This window comes from Bos taurus, chromosome 1, assembly GCF_002263795.3.
Source record: "Bos taurus isolate L1 Dominette 01449 registration number 42190680 breed Hereford chromosome 1, ARS-UCD2.0, whole genome shotgun sequence".
Taxonomy (NCBI): domain Eukaryota; kingdom Metazoa; phylum Chordata; class Mammalia; order Artiodactyla; family Bovidae; genus Bos; species Bos taurus.
Genome location: NC_037328.1, coordinates 104040258 through 104054658, shown reverse-complemented (window position 1 = coordinate 104054658; position 14401 = coordinate 104040258). Strand labels below are relative to the sequence as shown.

The window sequence follows — 14401 nt, the reverse complement described above, 5'->3', positions numbered from 1 at the left end:
AAGTACAAGAGTTTTAACCACTGGATCACCAGGGAATCCCAGAAAGCAGAATTTCTTAACACAGACACTATTGGCATCTTTTTTAAAAATTGGGGTACAGTTGCTTTACAATGTTGTACAACAAAGTGAATTAATTGTATGTTTGCAGTCCATGGAGTTGCATAACTGAGAGACTAAGCACACACATACACATACGTATGTATGTGTATTCCCTCCCTCTTGGCCCTCCCTCTCCCACCCATCTCAGCCATCTAGGTCACCACAGAACATGGAGATAAACTCTCTGTGCTATATAGCAGGTTCTTGCTAGCTATGGTTTTATACATGGCAGCGCATATACATCAGTCCAAATCTCTTAATTCATCTTCCCGACCATGCTCACACAACTGTTCTCTACATCTGCCTCTCTATTTTTTCCCTAAAAACAGGTTCCCCTGTACCATTTTTCTGGATTCCATGTACATGTGTTAATATACGGTATCTGTTTTTCTCTTTCTGCTATACTTCACTGGATATCTTTTGCTAAAGCAGTGGTGGTTTAGTTGCCAAATTTTGTCCAATTATTGTGACCCCAGGGACTACAGCCCTCCAGTATCCTCTGTCCATGGGATTTCTCAGGCAAAAATGCTAAAGTGGGTTGCCATTTCCTTCTTCAGGGGATCTTCTAGACCCAGGGATTGAGCCCATGTCTCCTACATTACAGGCAGATTCTTTACTGCTGAGCCACCAGGGAAGCTAGTCTTGTATATAGTCTTGTTTTTAGCAGAATCCATGGCCTTAACCCAAGAGCTGCCAATAGCACTCCTCAGTTGTGATTATCAAAAATGGTTCTATATATTGTTGACTATGTCCTAGAGGAAGAGGGGAAATTGTTCCAGGTTGAAAAGCACTCTTGTAGGAAAATGAGCCTTCCCAGGTGGCTCAGTGGTAAAGAATCTGCCTACAATGCAGGAGACCTGGGTTCGATCCCTGGTTTGGGAATATACCCTGGAATAGGAAATAGCAACCCATTCCACTATTTTTGCCTGGAGAATTCCATGTGCAGAGGATTCTGGTAGGCTACAGTCCATGAGATCACAAAGAGTTGGACATGACTAAGCACGTACACACTCATGCAGGAAAATGGTACAAACTGCTTTGGCTGTAGACTCATGTAGTCTTCATCCCATATCCATCCCTGTGAGTCTAGTAACATTACTAGTTATCAATTTGAAGAGACATAGAAAGTTTTTTAAGAGGGAAAGAAGTGAGGCCCACATTCCATTCTTCTGAGATTTAAAGCATGTGTTTGATAAATTTGTCATGCTCTGACCACAGCATGACAAGAATATACAACAGAACCTGAAAGTGTGTTGATAGTATTTGACAGTAGTATGTGTTACAGGATAGAGCTTGTGAACTGAATTTCTGGTGCTAGAATGTCCCATATCCTGCCACTTTAGTAAGATATTAACCAAAATTATATTAAAAGCCTGCTTCAAAAATTGCTGCTATGTGAAGGTCTAGTTTACATAGGAATAAAAGGGAGACGAGGTATTTCTACAGGCATAATTCTGGAGATATTTGGGAAAGGCTGGCTTGTAGATTGTCTGATTTCCCCTCGCACACAAATACCATAAAGAATTACTGATAAACCTGAAGGTGTAATGACAATCATTAGTTTCCACATTATCTCACAATAGTTAAATTCTATTGAAGCCTACCAGTGATGGAGAAGGACAGACTCTGTTGGCTATAGTACTCTGCAGTGACCAGAGCCCACATGATTGGGCTGTAAGATTCAGCTGTCAACAACACTTGGTACAAGGGAAAATCTTTGCCTTAGCCAGTTGAATATCATAATTCTGATGGGAACATTACCAAGTGGTGATAGCATTTAATGAAATGGGAAATAGGATCTTTCAGGTTATTGATGTAGTTAAATGAACTCTATAAAGCAAGTAATAACCATAAATGAGGTGACTTAGTTCAATAGTCACCCTTTCCAGTTTTTGCTTAATGAAACAAGGCACTCAAGGCCTGACCTTACTGATCTGTGTTATTCCTTACTGATCTGTGTTATTCCTTAGAGTACCTGGGTTTTTTGAGGTGTGATGGGCTGAGGAGGCAGGTGTTTCTAGAGATAAAATACAAGTTTTCTGTAATTTATAAACAAAGATCCTAGAACCATTTAATTAGGACACTAAATGAAATGAAAACACACTTGATTACTGAGTTAATTGGTAGAGTTGGAAAAGAATTACACTAATCCATACCAAATAAGGCTGATAAGCTCTGTATACATTTGTAGTTTGCTTTCTATTTAGATTTGGAGACTCAAGTGGAGAGATTTATGAATTTATTTATAGTCAGGTTAAGAAATGAGGTAAAAAGTAAAGCATTTCTACTTTACATAGTCTTTACCCTTTCCCTTTTCTAAGTTTGCTTCATCTTTCATAAAAGCCTAAGAGATTTCAAATCAAACTCCCATCTGTTTCATAACTTTCACCATGACCTAGCCAATTACTGTATTTGAAATTATCTGGTAATTAAACCAGAAACCTTTTATCCTGGATTTGCTCACACATTTTTGGTTACAACTTTAATGGTTCCTTTCTTTACAAATTGAGTTATAAATTCTAACTGGATAGGACAGAGTTTGTTTGGGATGCATGTGTGTATGTGTATGTTTTGTTTATAAGTTGTAAATTGCAGCAAGTGGTTGGAGTAAAGATGGGCTGATGAGGCTTCCTGACCGGCTTCCTGGTATCCATGAGTCCACTGGGCTTGGACCAAGGCAGGCAGCAGCCCTTGGAGACAGAGGCACAGAGGCAATAGTGCCAAATTTCTCAGTTGGCACCACTGGAGAAAAAACAGAATTAGGAAGAAGGCTTCCCTGGTGACTCAGACAATAAAGAATCTGCCTGTAATGCAGAAGACCTTAGTTCAATCCCTGGGTCAGGAAGATCCCCTGGAGAAAGGCATGGTAATCTACTCCAGTATTCTTGCCTGGAGAATTTCACAGACAGAGGGGCCTGGAGGGCTACAGTCCATGGGGACACAAAGAGTTGGACACGACTAAATGACTTTCAGACCCAATAGTTTCTATGTATTTTGTAGCTTGAGGAGCCTTATGTCCAGGTCCAAGCATAGCAGCACTGCAGCACAGGGTTCTAGGTAATCTTTCACAGAGATTTCATTAGAGATGAACCCAGTGAAGTATAAAAGAGACAATATCCAGAATCCTCAGTCAGAGAAGCTTTCAGCCAAGGGCAGGGGAACTGCAACATCCAGAGAGATAACAAGCATCACAGAGGAAAATGGAAAGCATTGTAGTTGAGATGAAGAAATGCCTCCTCAGCAAGAGAAAAAGACACCACATTGATGAAGATCACAGAATTCATCTAAGAGCAACATTGCAACAGCAAAGTTACTATGAAAACTTGAACCTCTTAATCTACAGAACAAGAAGAGTATGTGACAAGGTACTAAGTTCCCCCAGTCATTCTGAAACAGGCCTGGGACTTAGGACCCTTTGCTGTAATGCTGCAATCCTTAGACCTGGATTTATATCTCCTTAAGGTGATGGCACCCCACTCCAGTACTCTCGCCTGGAGAATCCCATGGACAGAGGAGCCTGGTAGGCTGCAGTCCATGGGGTCGCTAAGAGTCAGACATGACTGAGTTACTTCACTTTCACTTTTCACTTTCATGCATTAGAGAAGGAAATGGCAACCCAGTCCAGTGTTCTTGCCTGGAGAATCCCAGGGACGGCGGGGCCTGGTGGGCTGCTGTCTATGGGGTCGCACAGAGTCGGACACGACTGAAGCGACTTAGCAGCAGCAGCAAGCTACAAATACATAGAAAGTATTGTGTATGAAAGTCACTCAGTCATGTCCAACTCTTTGTGACCCGATAGACTATACAATCCATGGAATTCTCCAGGCCAGAATACTGGAGTGGGTAGCTGTTCTCTTCTCCAGGGGATCTTCCCAACTCAGGGATCAAACCCAGGTCTCTTGCATTGCAAGCAGATTCTTTACCCGCTGAGGCACCAGGGAAGCCCAAGAATACTGGAATGGGTAGCCTATCCCTTCTCCAGCAGATCTTCACAACCCAGGAATAGAACTGGGGTCTCCTGCATTGCAGATGGATTCTTTACCAGTTGAACTACCAGGGAAACCCATATAGAAACCCACTTAGAAACTATATGGAACTAAAAATAACTGTGTGCATGCTCAGTTGGGGCAAATTACAGACCTAGGGCAAATTCTAGACCTATATATATATATATATCACCCTGCCAATTCTGAAAAGCTGACAGCGAATAACTGTTGGGAGTAAAGCAGGTTATTGCACATTTCCCTGCACTAAATATCACAAAATGATGGGCAAACCACCTAAGCCACCCCTCCAGCCTAACCCCTGGACACATCCCTACCCTCACCTGAAAAACAAAACAAGCACACCTCTGCCAGGGACCAAGCAAGCAAAGGAACCTGTTACTTGTTTTCACTCCTGCAGCCTGCACAGGACCCCCAATAAAACCTTAGCTAAATTTCTTGTCTGGCCTCTGCATGTGTGCATTTTCAGTGGCTTCAAAAGTGTCCCAATCTTTGCAACCCCATAGACAATAGCCCCAGGCTCCTCTGTCCATAAAATTATCTCAGCAAGAATACTGGAGTAACTAGCCATTTCTTCCTTCAGGGGATCTTCCTGACCCAAGGATCGAAACCTTTCCTCCTATGTCTCTTGCATTGGTAGGTGGCTTCTTTACCACTGAGCCACCTGTCTGACCTCTAGTCAATTCCTATTGATTGAGGACAGATAAGAAACCTGGTAGGCAAAGTTCCTGAAAAAATTCTAGAAATTCTATATAAAGTAGAATTATTGGCTGTTTTCCTATATCAATTTATTTGTTGCCATTTTTTTTTTTTTTTTGGCAGTGGAAGTAAGGGGCGAGTGGGATCAGTTTATATGAAACAAATTGTACTTATTTTCTCAACTCTGCACAATCTCTGAAATGTGTTTTTGGCTATTTTGTTTGTATTCATTTTTTAATCACATCTTTAATCTTGGATGATGTCATTTCTCACGATTTATATGACTTACACCTGAGTTTCCCTGGTGGCTCAGTGGTAAAGAATTTGCCTGCCAATGCAGCAGAACTGGGTTTGATCCCTGAGTTGGGAAGATCCCCTAGAGAAGGAAGTGGCAATTCACTCCAGTATTTTTGCCTGGGAAATCCCATGGACAGAGAGACCTGGCAGGCTACGGTCCATGGGGTTGCAAAAGAATCAGACACTTCTAAGTGAGTAAACAGCAACAACAGCATACAGCTTCCACTCATTTTCCCAACTGTAGAGTAAAAGGAAAACATTAGGAAGTTGTATAATCTTAATTAACCAATATTTCTCTGAACTGAGCTCTGTCTCATATCTCAGGGTATGGGCTCAATAAGCCTTAGATAGGCACCATTTTAATTCTGCTGAAGTCCTTTGTCTAATTCTAGATTGTCTTCTTAAATAAATAGTAATCCTTGGCACAAATAGTTGCAAACACTCCATTGGCACTCTATAACTTACAATTCAACATCACTTTTTAGTAATATCTTTGTTCCTATCCCTAGACCTGAAATATGCATAGCTGGGAGGAAAGAAATCCAACTCCATCCATACCTTTTGTGGGTGTCATGTGTTTTTCTGTGTTTGTGTTGTGGGTGAGAGATTTCCCCCTTTCATCTGAGTTTTGAATTACATTTGACAAGTGGGAAGAATGTGATATTTAATGTAAGAAGACTTTAAATTTTGTTTTTTATACTTGCTATTAAGAAAATGAACATAGGCAGACAAATAAGGTATAAGGGTTAATACAATTAACTGCTTGAACATAGTCAACTAGACAGTTGGAAAATACTTTAAAATACTTTTATTGTGATATTGTTTTTCCTGCTAGTCTAGGTCAAATGCACATTAACTAAATGTGTTGTAAGCTTTCATTAAAATTTGCTCTTAGTCCTCTTCTAATCAAAAATACATATTTTGTATTATCATTCCCCTATTTTTTCTCAGCATAGTTAAAAACAAGATAATTTAAATAGACCAGGATTTAGGCTTCCTTTGAATGCTCAGATTATAAGTGAGCACTAAAATAAACTGCAGTGTTTCTTTTTAGCTGTATGGTGGATTTTATTAAGGTTGCCAAGGATGGTGTTTCCATCTAATTTTGACTTGTCTAACATAATAATAAACTTCTACTTCAGAACACTTAAGCTTTCTAAGGATCTGTGGAAATATAACTCAAAGGCAATTATGCAATAGAAATGTCCAACTATAGATCACTTAACCTTGAGGAAATTTGATTATATTCTAATGTCATTTGCTTAGTTGCATAATGGAAGAGGATTACAGTTTTGAATTGCCCAATGATTTAGATATATGTCCATTATGGTATATTTCTGAAATCAGTGCCATAGATTAGATATAAGGCTATTTACTTTATTTTTTTTTTTTTTTGGCTATTTACTTTTTAAAAACTATCTATGTAAACTGTTAAACCAGAATTTGGAAAATTAAAATTTATCCTTCATCACTCTTTTTCTACATCAATACAGTGACTTTATATTATTGCATATGGCTAGGAATCCTTAGCTAGTTTTCTTATATTGATAAAACTTATTTTAAATATTTTGTATATGCTAATAATCCTACTGTGTATTTATGTTACATTAAAATACCTGCCTGGATAGTGAATAATATACATTTGTTTGAAATACTATTTAGTAAAAAGCATTATGTTTAGTGAATGAAATGTTATACTTTTTTTCTCAGATTTACCTGAAAATCATGTAATGCATTTACTTTCCCTCTCTTTTCCCTTCTTTACTTCCTTCTCCTTTTTCTCCTTTCTTTCTTCCTTTTTCTCTTTATTCATTTTACTTACAGAAATGCTTTCAAGTATAGAACTGAGTATAGAACAGCAACATATTTAAGTCCCTTTCTTGAGTGCCAACATGTCATTAGGTTTAGAAATTAAACAAAAGTTCAATAACCTGAGGTTTAACAATATAATTATTCCACATTTATCTTTCTCTAAAATTAAGGTTGTTGCTTTGTTCTTAAAGTATTCCAAATACTCAAAATTAACAAAGGTAATGTTTATTTTCAATTTAAAGTGATTTATTCAGAGAGCAGATATACGTCAGTAGCTGCTGCTGCTGCTAAGTCACTTCAGTCGTGTCTGACTCTGTGCGACCCCATAGACGACAACCCACCAGGCTCCGCCGTCCCTGGGATTTTCCAGAGAAGAACACTGGAGTGGGTTGCCATTTCCTTCTCCAATGTATGAAAGTGAAAAGTGAAAGTGAAGTTGCTCAGTCCTGTCTGACTCTTAGCGACCCCATGGACTGCAGCCTACCAGGCTCCTCTGTCCATGGGATTTTCCAGGCAAGAGTACTGGAGTGGGTTGCCATTGCCTTCTCCATACGTCAATAGAATCTAGTACAAAAAATGAAGAGAAAACACAGTACATAATTTTAGAAAATGTTCAGACTATAAGGAAGTGGCTTATTGTATTTAAAAACCTCTAGTGTATGGTAGGGCTTTCATGGTGGCTCTACTGATAAAGAATCTGCCTGCAATGTGGGAGACCTGGGTTCAATCCCTGGGAAGATCCTCTGGAGAAAGGAAAGGCTACCCACTCCAGTATTCTGGCCTGGAGAATTCCATGGACTGTGTGGTCCATGGGGTCGCAAAGAGTCAGACACCACTGAGTAACTTTCCCTTTCAGTGTATAATATTTCGTTAGTAATTATTAATTATTTTTATTTGTAATTTTGATCAATAAAACAAAAGTCAAATTATAAAATGTTGTATATTGGTGAAAGCCACATTTTTCTTTCTCGTTGAACTTGTAACTTCATGTTCTCTAATGTTATATAATATTTACATTTGTCTATATTTGTCTAGTTTCTATAATATTTCTAGAAACTAAAATAATCATTTTTATACATGAGGAGAGAAAATGAATAATAATATAGTAATCTTTGATGTGTAAAATACTTCTGTAATTTAACAATCTCAAGCTCATATGGGAAACAATATGCTTTCTTTTATCTATCTTAATCACATGACTAAGCATTCCATAATTGGAAAAATAATTTCAAACTACAATTAGAAACCCTCAGTGGAATAATGGCACAATTTCACTTTAGTATAGCCTTTTATGGGTTATTATTAAAACTCCCATAACCATATATAGAATAATTTATGTTTTGTAGGGCAAGGAAATATTCTGATTAAACTGATAATACTGAATATATCAATGAATAAGTATAAAGTATCATTTTTCATTTATAAAGTACTTTTTGGAACATAACCCAATAATTGTTTTAACCTGTTATGAAACTCAGTTGGGTATGAAAAATTTGTTTGAATAGAGCTAACAATTTTAAAAAGGTCTCATAAAAATCTTATGGAAAAGACATTAACTTTTTATCTTTGAAAGATACAATTGGAGAGTAATTTTGAAAATTAGATACCAAGAAAATCTCTGAAACATTATGGATTTATTTTTGCTACCTGATCATTGTAACCTGAAGACAGGTGGATTTTGATACTTTGAATTTGTCTGAGTTTGGCAAATAGGAGTGATGAAATAAGATTCTACACTGATAAAGAAAATTTGAGGAAAAAAATTAAATGTAATTAGCTTCATTTTAATTTAGAATATTCATATTTTACATTAATTATTTATACATGAATGACATCCAATATACTGTCTCAAATAAAATTAAATATTGCTCACCTATTTTCAGTTAATTGATTAAATAGCATTTTAGAATTATTATTTCATAAGTGGACATCATGTTTTATGTTTTCGTTTTTCCCCATATGCACTTAAAGTCTGTGACTAGACATGCATTTATTAAGACATAACTTATGCCAAGAGAAAAGGTCAAAATGAAGGTGTCTCAGCATTGCCTTATGGTTGAATTGACCCCACTGTCATTCTATGCCCATAAGTGTACAATAAATTTCCATATTTAGAAATATGTAGATATGGAGTACTCAATTGTGTTGGCATCTTCACAGCTGTTCTACTTCTTTTTGGCAGATTCACGGCCTCTTGGCCAATTCACAGTGAGACAGATTCAAGAACTTTTAATTGTGCAATATTTTCATTATGTTAGGAGATGCAAATGTGAATGGGATCAGTATCAAAGGACATAATTTCAACTTTACATTTTTATACCTAAAATCATACACATAAAAAGCCAAAACCAAAGAAAACATTTCTTCTCAGAAATATATCCATGTTCCAAGAGTGGAAGGGCTTCAACTCATAAAGCTTTTATTCAAGCTTCCACCTTGAAAGCAAGTAATTTGAGCTCTTATTCTTTTTATTATTAATTAATAGTCTGCAGTACTAAGTATCCAGCTTTCAAAACAGGCTAATGAATGAAGAGAACAGCATTTAACATCAACACCTACAGTTAAGCAAATAATTAATATATTAAAGTTTTTAGTTATTGATAATTTTGTTTTTTTTAAGTTAATAGTGATTATTTTATTTCTAGTTTCATGAAACAGGAAACCGTAGAAATTGTTTTGTACAGTCATGTGGCTTCATAGCATATAACTTTTGCATATGGACCAAGCTCCAAAAAATGTACTTTAGGAATTAAAACAACATTTTTCCTTGGTAATATGTGTATTTAATCATTATGGTTATCTTTCAGAGAGTGTACAGAGTGATTTTTCTCAATTATATTTTCATTTTAACCTGCACCTGCATGAACATGTTTCTTCAGTCTTATAAAAGGGTCTTATAAAATGAGTTTCCATTATGATTAACCATTGAAGAATATTATTCTCTTAGGTGAAATGAGCTCTCATTGATTATTAATCTGTAATCTGTATATCTTCAATAGACCATATTAGTAGATCCTCAGAGGCAGACAAGAGAGCTCCTTGAGTTTTTCTGAATTTCTTTTCAGTACATTTAAGTCAAGGAGAGAGAGACTTACAGCTTAAAATTCAGTGGTGAGCCCATATCGAGCAACTTAGTTTAAAGAACCACTGTCCTAAATTGATGACTTGCAGTCAGCCCTGGATAAATCTTCACACTTATTTGTCCCTTAAGCAGCAGGAATTCATGTTTAGATCTAGTCTTATTAGCTTATAGGTCCTGAATAAGTAAGTTTTCTGCTAAGAGGAAATTCAATGCAAGTTGAAAAAAAAAATGCTTTAATTGCACAAATGTGTATTTTCTCAACAGCATTCTATCACAGGCAAATCAGTTACATAGGATAATATGTATATAATCCACATGTATTTCAGAGTAAATTTAGTAAGAGTTCAGTGGTGGCTCAGACATTAAAGAGTCTGCCTGCAACACAAGAGACCTGGGTGTTTGATTCACTGGGTTTGGAAGATCCCCTGGAGGACGGTATGGCAACCCACTCCAGTATTCTTGCCTGGAGAATCCCCATGGAGAGAGAAGCCTGGTGGGCTACAGTCCATGGGGTCACAAAGAGTCAGAAATGATTGAGCAACTATGCACACAGCACAAGGAAGAGAACTAATTGATGAACTAATTCCTGATTTTAATATTTAAAATGGAATGCTGATGAATTGCTATTCCTCTTAGTATCACTAACATACAAGTTTAAAATAGGAAAAAAGAACTGTTTTTTATATGGCTTAGTATATCATATGTATAATAAAATCTCAAGTTTAAATTATATAATTCATCAGTAAAATTCATAGTACTATGTTCAAACTTAAAATGTTCTTCATTTGGTAAATATTAATTGAGTTCTGTACTTGGTCCAAAGAATGAATAGGTGAATATAAATATGCATATATATAGATAGAAATCTATCTATCTGTCTATATATATATATATGTATATTACAGCAGAATTTTTAAAAACTAAAACATGAAGATCTCTTTAAAAATTCAAAATAAAAAATTCAGAGTTTGATTCAAGAGTTCCACAGTGAAGCAAGAGATTCTGTGTTTGATATAAGGTCCTATGTTTGTTCACCAACCTCTTTTTTATTATATCAGAGTTCTTGTTATTGTTGCTCACTCACGGTATCACGTCCCACTCTTTGTGACACCAAGGATTTCAGCACACCAGGCTCCAATGTCCTCCACTATCTCCCAGGTTTTACTCAAATTCTTGACCTTATTGGTAGTGCTATCTACCCATCTCTACAGACCGTTATAATCCATTTAATAACACAAAGGTCTTAACAAATTAATGATTGTAAATGTGGTAAGTTTTATTATAGTGTAGAAAATTAAGTGTTAGGAAATTATAAAAGACTGGGAAACCAAATCTTTCTAGGGAGATTAGGGAAAGTTTCATTGTGATGGTCACAACTGAACCGAGTCTGAGAGGACGTATATAAATTTGATAATCAAATTATTAACGATTATGGTCACTCATGGCAGAAGGAATAATATATGTAGATAGTGACTCATGAAAAAATCTGGAACAGTGTCCTATTCAATGTAGAGTGAAAATACATGTCTGTGGGAACTGATGAGCTAAAAGGATACTGGAGGGTGTGGATTAGGCCAAATTATAAGGGCCAAATTAACAGATGGCTTTTATAACTTATAATTTGCATAAACAAAAGAGGTTTATAGTAGAGTAAAATTATTTGTTTTCTTTTAAAAATAATTTTGAAAGGCATATTCAGAATGTATTAAGCTAGAAAGTCTGATATAGAAAAGCAAGACAGACCCTTAAAATAGTTCAAATAAGAGAAGATAAAGGTCTACATGAAGGCAGAAGTGTGAAGAATGAAAAATAGCCAATTTTAACAAATATTACTAGGTTTCATTAATAGTAACTGGTGACTGACTTGGTATGCAAGTCAGAAAAGGCAATAAATTATGATACTAAACTTTCTATTAAATGATGACAGCATAAAATATATGGTAAAATTTTTGTTCTCATTAAAATATAGCTACCACTACCCATAAACTCAAACTTATTCTACTTCTGTGTTGTTAAAGTTAGTAGCAGCCTATTAAAAAGCAGAGACATTACTTTGCCAACAAAGGTCCACCTAGTCAAGGTTATGGTTTTCCCAGTAGTCATATATGGATGTGAGAGTCGGACTATAAAGAAAGCTGAGCACAGAAGAATTGATGCTTTTGAACTGTGGTGTTGGAGAAGACTCTTGAGAGTCCCTTGGACTGCAAGGAGATCCAACCAGTATATCCTAAAGATCAGTCCTGGATGTTCATTGGAAGGACTGATGTTGAAGCTGAAACTCCAATACTTTGGCCACCTGATAGGAAGAGCTGACTCATTGGAAAAGACCCTGATGCTGGGAAAGATTGAAGGCAGGAGGAGAAGGGGATGACAGAGGATGAGATGGTTGGATGACATCACCAACTCAATGGACATGAGTTTGAGTAAGCTCTGGGAGTTGGTGATGGACAGGGAGGCCTGGAGTGCTGCAGTCCATGGGATTGCAAAGAGTTGGACATGACTGAGCCGCTAAACTGAACTGAACTGAAAGTTAATAGAAATAATTATTATTTCACATATTACAGATCTTTATTTTAACATGTTTAACAAAATATTTTTATGTTTAAAAATAGAAATGATTTCCATAGGCCTCAGAATTTTAAACAAACCCATTTCCTTCATTGTGATAATTAAAAAGAGTATTTTAAATTGTGATTTTTCATTTAACAGGTTATTTGGCAATTATTTTTCCCCGAGGCCTTTGGTAATTTTATTTTCAATTAAAAAAATAGTAGCTTTCTGATACAATTGACCATTTCTACTTTCACTGGACTCTGTAACTGCATGTTCAGCAATGAGAGTGAAAATATTTTCAAAAAGTTAACATACACAGTTGTAGGCAATTGAGGATAAGGGAATTTATGGTTTTTCTAGATAATAACTAAGATTAAAAATATATAATAAAGTTTAAAGTCAGAAGTCAACTATGTACTGCCATTTTATTTTTTTAAAAGGGGGAAAAGTTTTATAAATCTTTATTACATCTCTTCTGAACTCAGCTATAATTTGTAGCAATGTAAAAGGCAAAATATTTTGGCAAAAAAATGAATATAAACATAAAGCATTCTTTTCAGTGGTATACTGCAATATTTACAAGAGCTAACAGCATGATTTTTGGAAACTTGAGCATATAATAGCATTCTGTCATTTTTCTCCAAGTTCATTGACATTGTCAAGGTATATTTAACTCAGCAGGAGAATGTAAATTTCATACTTGGTGATTTCACAAAGCATTCTTCTTACCCTGTGCTTTCATCTAAAAACTCCCTTTTCATTTCTTTCAATAAATTACCATCTATTCATATCTCATGGCTTCATTAGAATGTTCAGATGCAAATAATCAAAACACCACCTGCTTTCAAACTATATTTATATAAAAGTTTACTTCTGATTTGTAATTTGGATAATGGCTGAGGAAACATTTATGAATATAATATCTGTGGGAAAGCAGAGTTAGAGGGTTTGGTCAGAATCCCTTGTGGTATAACACGGTCTGTTTTATCAGTTAGATTGAATTTAAATTGGTTATGTGGTATTAGACAGTTATTACCACTGGGGAAAAATAAAACTAGGTAAGACAAAAATCTAATAAAGGCATTTGAATTTTAATAACTTAAAGAAAAAGAAAACTGTTTCTTTAATAGAAACTGTGTGCTTCTAGTAGTTTTATTCTAATTCCACCTGATAGAGAACATCCCTTTCAAACCAGGTACATAATATATTGCAGTATAATTCTCCTCTACTTGCACCAGCCCCAAACTTCTTTTCCTCTAAATTCTTATAATTTAAAAGTATAATACAGTCTTCCAATTCTTGAAGGAATGAGATCTAGTCCTTTTCTTAATGTTCACAATGCTAATACCATTTATTTAATTTATATGTTACCACAGTTTCATGCTAAGGATTATACATACTATCTTTGTATTGGCTATCAAAGACAAAAAAAAAATCTATTCAAAAAGAAGCTAGATCTAATGACATAATTTTGTAAGATAATACCAGGAGATATTATCTTGCCCATAGCATATTATCTACATTTTGTTGAAGAGGAAACTATACTTTGGTTATTTATCTTGCTCTATCAAGGTACACACAGGTAAAAGAAAGAGCTGAAACTTGAACCATTTATTTTTAATATATTACATGGTTTCCATCTATTTAAACTTTGAAACTATGTAATAAAATTATATTTTATTTTATTCTGATATGACTTGGATTCACTATTACTTTTCATTTTAACTTCATGGACCCAAGTCCAGAGTCCTAAAAATTCACACTTAATTTGCTTTCATATCTGCTTCAATATCACCTCCCTACTTCCATCCTCATCCATTCTTCCATTCTGCTTTCCACTGCCAGCTAGAATCCT

The 14401-nt window shown here is 35.6% G+C and overlaps 1 non-coding gene across 1 annotated transcript; it reads left to right on the top strand.

The window, feature by feature from the left end:
* The first annotated feature begins 910 nt into the window (after window positions 1-910).
* TRNAC-ACA (transfer RNA cysteine (anticodon ACA)) lies at window positions 911-981 on the top strand. The gene has a single exon. It is a non-coding gene; the product is annotated as a tRNA-Cys (tRNA).
* Window positions 982-14401: the final 13420 nt, after the last annotated feature.